Raw genomic sequence first — 9179 nt, 5'->3', positions numbered from 1 at the left:
AAGAAGTAATCGAAGCTGTAAATGGTTATTTTGAGGAGCTTGACGAATCAGTCTATAGAGATGGCATTAATAGACTGGAACACCGCTATGAGAAATGTATCAGCCTTGGAGGAGATTATGTTGAGAAATAAAAAAAAAATTTTTTTAAAAACCTTGTTTTTCTTGGTCAGGCCGGAAACTTATCAATCCACCCTCGTAGATGGCGATAGAGCACCATCATCATCATAAGGTCGTCAGTCCTAAGATTGATTGGACACGCAACACCTTTAACAATCTTTTTCGAATTTCTAAATTTTCTTTCGCGGGGCATAGAAGTGAGTTTATGTTTCTTATAAAGTCAAATTTCCACGCCACCCTTGACGTATTACACGGTACACATACATAAACACATCCGTACACTAGAAAATTGTTCGAAATTTGAATCCCGTTCTAGAAGACCAAATGTATTTGTGAATCGGACTAGCCTTTTGGGGTGCAATTAAAAGACTAATTAATGAATTAAACACTAAATAACAAGACTACAAGACAACAATATATTTACAAAAAAACAAACAAAAAACGATTTTTGATGAAGACACAATTGGAAAAACGGCTCCAAGGCAGGAAGGCTAAATGAGAACGACTAAGTTATGAAAAAGCAGTCTTCAGAAATATTGTGAAGGAGGAACTAACAGTTGGTGGATGAAAGTAGGGGACCAATAAGGTAGTAATAAAATTGGAAAGTTCTGAAAATAAGAAATTTTAAGAAATGGATTGTAGTCCCAAATCTCCAAATACATCAAGATGAAAACGATAAAAGAACAAATAACTACAGACTGTAGTTGGCTGTAACATCAACACCTTGAATCACTCTTAATTTAATAAAAAAAATATAAACAAAACATGAGCAAAAACAAATGCAAAAGAAATACAACAATGATGCTGCTCGTTACCAGCTGATTGAATACGGCGTTGCATTGTCGCATTTCTCTCCAAGGCCGGAATTACATTTGCCTGTACTTTCAAGTACTTCTTCTCAAAAACAGAGAACTTTCGGACCTGTAAACATTTGCTGAAATCTCTTATTTTATAACGCCCTGTCGCCCCCTGCAAATTTGCTTCATATTTCAGAAGCACCCGATCGACAAACTTAGACTAAAAAGTTAAAAACAGAAATCTGTCTTATGTTAGAAATAAAATCCGCGTAACGTTTACGCAGGTTGGAATACAGTAGAATTGAATATTTTTTTTTTTTTGAGAAAGAAGAAAACCTTTAACAAGTACTTAATAAATTGGCATTATCGCCGATTTGCCCAGTAGATTATCCTTTCAAACGCATGTAGATAAGTGCACAACAAGATTCAAATTCATTTGAAGACAGGTACTTATACAAATAGTTACTTATCATCAGAGTAAAAGGACGCATAGAATGTAATTGTGCATGACAGATGAACACTTATTTAAAACGAATCGTTTTACGCTAGGTCTAAAGAGTATCCTTTCCGCTGCGTGAAAGTTATTTCTTTGATATTTAAAAAGATGAAAGTAGAATAGTGAAACGACTGGTGCAAAATGGATTTCAACGTCAAACGCGACAGATTACGCCGGTCTGTGCGGGGCACATCAGCGTGGATGTGTCTGTCGCAAGGTAGTCTCTCCGTCTCCATTCATGTTAATTTCATTAAAAGGGTCGTCCCTTCTGTATGCTTTATAAGTGGATTAAGTAGCAAAAAGAGTAAGTTCGTACCGTAACAGGACCCAAACCCCTTCGTTCTCGAATAGAACCATCTGTCGCTTTTGAAAATGACGACTGGACTTAGTTCCGCTACAGACCGGAATTGGCGACCAGTTGCTGCATCGTGGTAGTTGTAAGCCATTTGTCATGTAATTTACGTTGGTGAGGTTTGCAGCTTCGGCATCTGGTAGCAAGGAATGCGTGCTACAATGCAGCATTAAACGGCCGCTTTTGTTCGATTAAACTTGCGAGTTAATTGCCATGTAGGAGGCATCGCTCACTAACTCTCTCGTATACCGCACACTTTTCTCGAAAATGCCTTTGTTGTACGAATACGAGACACGAGCGCGCTAACCATCCATCGGAGAAGCGCAAACCTGATCCTGGTAGAGGGAAATTGCGTGTTACGGAGGACATAAATAAGTACCAGTGAGCAATGACAGAGCTCCTGAAATCGTTGAGAATGAGAGTCTGGAATTATGTGAAATTGTCATCCGTGTCGTAAGGCAGAATGCCTTGTATAGTTCGTTTAACGTTAATGAGGAATTTATCGTGGAAGTTCTGACTAGGTAATTCAACCTGTCGGAAATTAAAAGAGAGAAATCAAAAGCGAAATGATCTCTTATTAAAANGGAAGGCTAAATGAGAACGACTAAGTTATGAAAAAGCAGTCTTCAGAAATATTGTGAAGGAGGAACTAACAGTTGGTGGATGAAAGTAGGGGACCAATAAGGTAGTAATAAAATTGGAAAGTTCTGAAAATAAGAAATTTTAAGAAATGGATTGTAGTCCCAAATCTCCAAATACATCAAGATTACAACGTTAAAATAACAAATAACTACAAACTTCAGTTGGCTGTAACAGAAACACCTTGAAGCACTCTTAATTTGATCAATTAACAGAAAATAAACAAAATTGAGCATCAAAATATAAAAGAAATACAACTTTGATGCTGCTCGTTACCCTCTGATTGAATACGGTGTTGCATTATCGCATTTCTCTCCAGGGCCGGAATTAGATTTGCCTGTACGTTCAACTACTTCTTCTCAAAAACGGCGAACTTTCGAACCTGTAGACATTTGCTTAAATTTCTTATTTTATAGCACCCTGTCGCCCCCTGCAAAGTTGCTTCATATTTCAGAAGCACCCGATCGACAAACTTAGACTAAAAAGTTAAAAACAGAAATCTGTCTTATGTTAGAAATAAAATCCGCGTAACGTTTACGCAGGTTGGAATACAGTAGAATTGAATATTTTTTTTTAGAGAAAGAAGAAAACCTTTAACAAGTACTTAATAAANGCTAAATGAGAATGACTAAGTTATGAAAAAGCAGTCTTCAGAAATATTGTGAAGGAGGAACTAATAGTTGGTGGATGAAAGTAGGGGACCAATAAGGTAGTAATAAAATTGGAAAGTTCTGAAAATAAGAAATGTTAAGAAATAGATTGTAGTCCCAAATCTCCAAATACATCAAGATGAAAACGATAAAAGAACAAATAACTACAGACTGTAGTTGGCTGTAACATCAACACCTTGAATCACTCTTAATTTAATAAAAAAAATATAAACAAAACATGAGCAAAAACAAATGCAAAAGAAATACAACAATGATGCTGCTCGTTACCAGCTGATTGAATACGGCGTTGCATTGTCGCATTTCTCTCCAAGGCCGGAATTACATTTGCCTGTACTTTCAAGTACTTCTTCTCAAAAACAGAGAACTTTCGGACCTGTAAACATTTGCTGAAATCTCTTATTTTATAACGCCCTGTCGCCCCCTGCAAATTTGCTTCATATTTCAGAAGCACCCGATCGACAAACTTAGACTAAAAAGTTAAAAACGGAAATCTGTCTTATGTTAGAAATAAAATCCGCGTAACGTTTACGCAGGTTGGAATACAGTAGAATTGAATATTTTTTTTTTTTTGAGAAAGAAGAAAACCTTTAACAAGTACTTAATAAATTGGCATTATCGCCGATTTGCCCAGTAGATTATCCTTTCAAACGCATGTAGATAAGTGCANGAAGCACCCGATCGACAAACTTAGACTAAAAAGTTAAAAACAGAAATCTGTCTTATGTTAGAAATAAAATCCGCGTAACGTTTACGCAGGTTGGAATACAGTAGAATTGAATATTTTTTTTTAGAGAAAGAAGAAAACCTTTAACAAGTACTTAATAAACTGGCATTATAGGAGATTTTCCCAGTAGATTATCCTTTCAAACGCATGTAGATAAGAGCACAACAAGATTCAAATTTACTAAAAAAAGGTATAAAATAAAAATAATTCGAAGTGGTCATCAGCGTGTCGCAGACAGCACCGACAGAACACAGATCAACTTTTACCTGCTGTCTTAACAGCGTGTTTTGGAAAATACCACAAATGACGCGGTAAACGCCATCTGTAGTACGTCTGCGATGCGCTGATGAGATGGAAATCGCGATCCGCATCTGGCAGTTTTTCGACAGAATACAGACCACTTCGAATTATTTCATTCGATTTTGGTAACGTGCCTATCACGTTGAGGTTAGCTACGCCGGGATTCGTTTCAGCAAGTAGATATCCATATATTTAAATGGACCTTGTTAGAACATACATAATCCTAAAATGTAGCATAGTACTACCAATGGCGTTTACCGCGCCATTTGTGGTATTTTCTAAAAAAAGGTACTTATACAAATAATTAGGGTACTTATCATCAGGGTAAAAGGACGGATAGAATGTAATTGTGCATGACAGATGAACACTTATTTAAAACGAATCGTTTTACGCTAGGTCTAAAGAGTATCCTTTCCGCTGCGTGAAAGTTATTTCTTTGATATTTAAAAAGATGAAAGTAGAATAGTGAAACGACTGGTGCAAAATGGATTTCAACGTCAAACGCGACAGATTACGCCGGTCTGTGCGGGGCACATCAGCGTGGATGTGTCTGTCGCAAGGTAGTCTCTCCGTCTCCATTCATGTTAATTTCATTAAAAGGGTCGTCCCTTCTGTATGCTTTATAAGTGGATTAAGTAGCAAAAAGAGTAAGTTCGTACCGTAACAGGACCCAAACCCTTCGTTCTCGAATAGAACCATCTGTCGCTTTTGAAAATGACGACAACGCATTTAACTCGGCAATTCCATCGAGGCGTCTGGAGGAAAAAACGGAACCCTTGCAAGATCTGTCTGTTTGTTTGTCTCCGCCAATTATCTGAAAAACTGTTAGAACATGGACCACGGAGTATAAAATAGAAAGCTGGAGACTATACAGGGGATAAGAGATCTTGGGCCTTTAATTCGATTTGTTAATTGTATAGAGCACGCTTAGTACGTCTTTTACTCTTAAAAACATCATCATCATAAGGTCGTCAGTCCTAAGACTCCACTCTTTTCTATCCTGATCTAACCTTCGCATTTTCCCAAAACCAGAACAACCGACACCCTTAACTATTTGCGAACAGTAACCTAACCCAGGTCTACCCCTGCTCCACTTAACTCCTGTTTCTGCCTCTAATATTGGCTAACTAGTCCTTCATGCCTCAGAAGGTGTCCTACCAAGCTATCTCGTCATTTTCTTATTAACTTCCACAGAGTCTTTTGTTCTCCTATTCTTTCTAACACCTTTTCATTTCTAACCTTCTCTATCCATAGTATCCTCATCATTCGGCTACACCACACACCATATTTCAAACACGTCTAACGTTTCGCACCCGTACAGTGCCGCTCTCTAACATATACCTTTAATAATTTCTAAATGAACCGTTCGCGAACATAGAAGTGCCTTCTTTTCATTGAAGGTGACTCGACCCTGCGTTATCCTCTGCTTTATATCCTACTACTCCTTCCGTCCTGACTTATCTGACTTCCTAGATACCTAAAATCAACCACTTCTTCCAATTTATCGTCTCGTATCATTATATTCGCTCTTTCTCTACTTTTTCTTCCCTTGTATACCAGTATTTTTGTTTTACTTTTATTTATTTTCATACAATACTGTTTTATCAGTAACGCTTCCATTTTATTTAAATCTACCTCTAACTCCTTCTTGCTAGATGCTAATACTGCTATATCATCTGCAATTCTAAGCATACTAATCTTTTGACCCTGTATATTTATCCCTCTCTTTTAAAAACAAACAAATAAAATTCGTACAGTCTGTAGTACTCTAGATATACCAAAATTTTGTACCAAAGTTGCAAAATAATGAAAAAAACAAACTACCTAAATAAAAGAAAACTAGTTGCTGTTTATTCAACGTCTTCGCCATCATCCAAATCATCAAAATGTTGAAAAACCTAAGAGATATTTTAAAGAAAGATGTTTTTTGTATTTACTACGTATTACTGAACTGTTAACCCTTCGAATGACCAGTCATTAAAAATTGTAACTCATTTTCGTTATTAATATAAAAAGGTATGTATTTTATTTTTTTAAAAAAATGTTTTAATGGTTTATTTTAACTGTACGGTTTAAATTCATATGGCTAAATTTGAGTACTTTGAACCATACACTTTTAAAGATTAAATTCTTATAACCATTTTGTCACTCACCTTTTGCTCATTGCTTGGTTCAGTTCTAGAAAAATTATTACAAGAAGTCTTTACAGTAGGTAAAAAAAGTATGTCTTTTATAAAAAAAAACATTTTTTCCAAACTTTCCAGAAAGTCACAAAAAGTTGTGTCTAATTTCAGAGCATATTTTTTACCTTCCAGGAAGTATTACTTTTAGGTTTTTGGATTCTTAACTCCAAGTGCTTCATCATAATTATTTTTTCCTAATGATAGCTTGCAACTATTCTAATTAATTGTATTAAGCAAATTTTGATTTTTCGACTAGTAGCAAGTTTTGTTGGGATTTTTTAGTTCGAATAGAAAGTCATTGATATCTCTTTATTTTTTCAGCCGAAAATGACTGACATCTGCTTATTTTTCGGAGATACCATTCCAATGACTTTAATTCGAACTGAAAAATCCAAAGGAAAATATTTTTATTGGTCGAAAAACCAAAATTGATTTAATACATTTAATATGCCTTGGGGAACAGTTGTATAAATAAATATGAGCTAATCTAGGTAATCATAAAATAATCAATTAATTCTTTAATTAACTTCGCCAAAAATAGCCTTGACTTTTATGATAAATAAATCAATCAAAAGCGGGAATTTGAGGAGAATTGCTTCTAGTTTCGGAAATCTACGGAAAAACTTTCATTCTTTTGTTAAAATGTAACAAAGGTTTTAAGTTGTTCGCATCTTTTACGTTTTACCGATAGATACGTTGAACAATGAGCGGCAATCTTCTTACCTGATAGTGATCGTTCGTCAGTCGGTCGTTTGAAGTGGCCGCTCGTTGGACACGCGATCGCCGCAAAACCGGTTCCGATTGACGGATTAACAACCACCGGCGGAAAATCTCTCAATTCAGTTGTGGAGATCGTCGAGGGCAGACCGCAAACAAGAGAGAGACAATGCGAACGAACGAACGGGGTCGTGATGCTGCTGCCTTCTCCACAGTAGGTAATGAGTCGACTACCACACAATTACCGTGCGCTACCGATAATAATAATGATACCGATGAGGGGATGAACAGTCAGACGCGAACGTCGCCAATGACTACGACGCCGAGCGCCGCGACGCTCTCTCGCGATGGTCCATCGTCAGGAAACTTGGGCTTGCGCGTCGTCGGTGCACCGCATCAACGAGACGATAGCGTGGATTCAGGTAGATACAAAACAAGCAAGGTAACTGATTTTCTAGTAAAGGATTACAATCTTAAATGCCTCCGAAGAAGATATATCTCATTTATCCAATGTTATACGCGACAGCAAGAAGAAAGTGCATCTTATTTTTACCTTTGCATTTGGTGGTAATTTCTCCACATTCTAGACCTTCAAGTATGACTTTTAATTATATGTAATCGAATTTATAGTATTCCTAACCTAACCTAACCTGAACCCTTTTGAATGTTTCTTTTCCATGAGTTACCAATACTATGTGGTGGTGGTTGGGGTAAGAAAGATGGGACGGACGAAATGTAGACACAAAAGAGTGAAATATTATCTGCGGAATGTAGTATTAGTGATATATAAGGAAACTACAAAAAAACTCGAGTAGTGGAGATGAACCTGGAATCGAACCAGTATTCTCCAGTAGATCCTTACAGTGAAGAACCACAACTACGCATAAAATGAAAGGCAAAATATCTTTTTTAACTATGATGAAAAACAAATTGGGCTTCTGGATTGATTGAATGTGCTAAACAAGAAAGTTACGAATAGATTTCTCAAAGAAAATGAGCATCTATTGAACCTCAAAAAATACTTGAAAGAATATTTTCTAGAGGAGTTACAGGAGAGATAGCTATTGATTGTGAATACAGGATCCATTCGCAAATCAGGCTAATCAATCAATGTTAACTGTGTCGACTATATGAGAATATGATCGATTTTGACTTGAATGACCTTTAGATCGAATTTAAGGATGATATCCTGCAGTCGTTGAGAAGGCTATCACAGTTCCCGTTTCGGTTTGTATCGACTTATAGATTACAGACAAGTCATTCAGTTTACGCCTTCACTAAGAAGAAATTCAGAACTAGACTGGATGTCACTTCGAATATTCGAGTTATTTATTATTGTAAAACATTAAATCTAGTTTTAATGCTATTAGAAGTAAAAATGTGCACCTGAAATGCGTGCATTCAAAATTCAAGAAGAAGGTTACAGCATATATACGATAAGGTGTATGTTTGGAACGCGGCGTTGTACGGGTGCGGAAAAGAGATCGTTAGAAATGAAAAGATACTGGAAGGAATAGGAGAACAGAGGACTTTATGGAAGTCGATAAGAAACAATATATATAATAATAAATCTAAGGCATGAAGGTCTAGTCAGAGACATGTTAGAGCCAGAAACGGGAGTTAGGAGGGATATAGGTAAACCTAGATTAGATTACTGTTTTCGCAAATAGTTAAGGATGTGGGATGTTCTAGTTTTAAGGAAATGGGAAGATTAGCAAAGGATAGAAAGATGTGCGTGTACAACCAGTCTTAGGACTGACGATTTTAAGATGATGATGATACCATAAAGTGTCAGGGATCTCAGACATAACACTATTATAATTTGTAATAGAATTGTACAGAGAAAGATGGAAAAAGGCGGAAGAACTATTAGAGAAAAATCAATTTGGGTTTAGAAGAGATATAGAGGAACGTGGAAGAGAATTCTATCTTTACAAGTAACAATAGAAATTAGATGCGATTCCCCCAAAAGAGTAACTCAAAAAAGTTTCTGTAGCAAAAAGAAATGGAGACCGCTACCCTAAATCTCTAAGCCATGTCACTCGGTGTACCTGTGTCATTTCTTATAGATAGTATTTTACTATCATTTTTGCGCTAGTAGAAAATGTTACAGTATTTGTTATATCTGAAATCACAAGTATTAATAGATTACTCTTTTTAAATTTTATGGATACTATATGCAT

The 9179-nt window shown here is 36.3% G+C and overlaps 1 protein-coding gene across 1 annotated transcript in view; it reads right to left on the bottom strand.

Moving 5' to 3' along the window:
• Positions 1-7247, bottom strand: part of LOC112905007 — a 133559-nt gene extending 126312 nt beyond the window's left edge. The window contains exon 1 of the mRNA XM_025976494.1: positions 7003-7247. The gene's annotated coding sequence lies outside the window, so the exon portion shown is untranslated. The remainder of the gene's footprint in view (positions 1-7002) is intronic.
• Positions 7248-9179: the final 1932 nt, after the last annotated feature.

This window comes from Agrilus planipennis, unplaced genomic scaffold, assembly GCF_000699045.2.
Source record: "Agrilus planipennis isolate EAB-ADULT unplaced genomic scaffold, Apla_2.0 scaffold21, whole genome shotgun sequence".
NCBI lineage: Eukaryota > Metazoa > Arthropoda > Insecta > Coleoptera > Buprestidae > Agrilus > Agrilus planipennis.
Note: the sequence above shows the minus strand (reverse complement) of the source record. Positions and strands in the feature narration are given on the sequence as shown.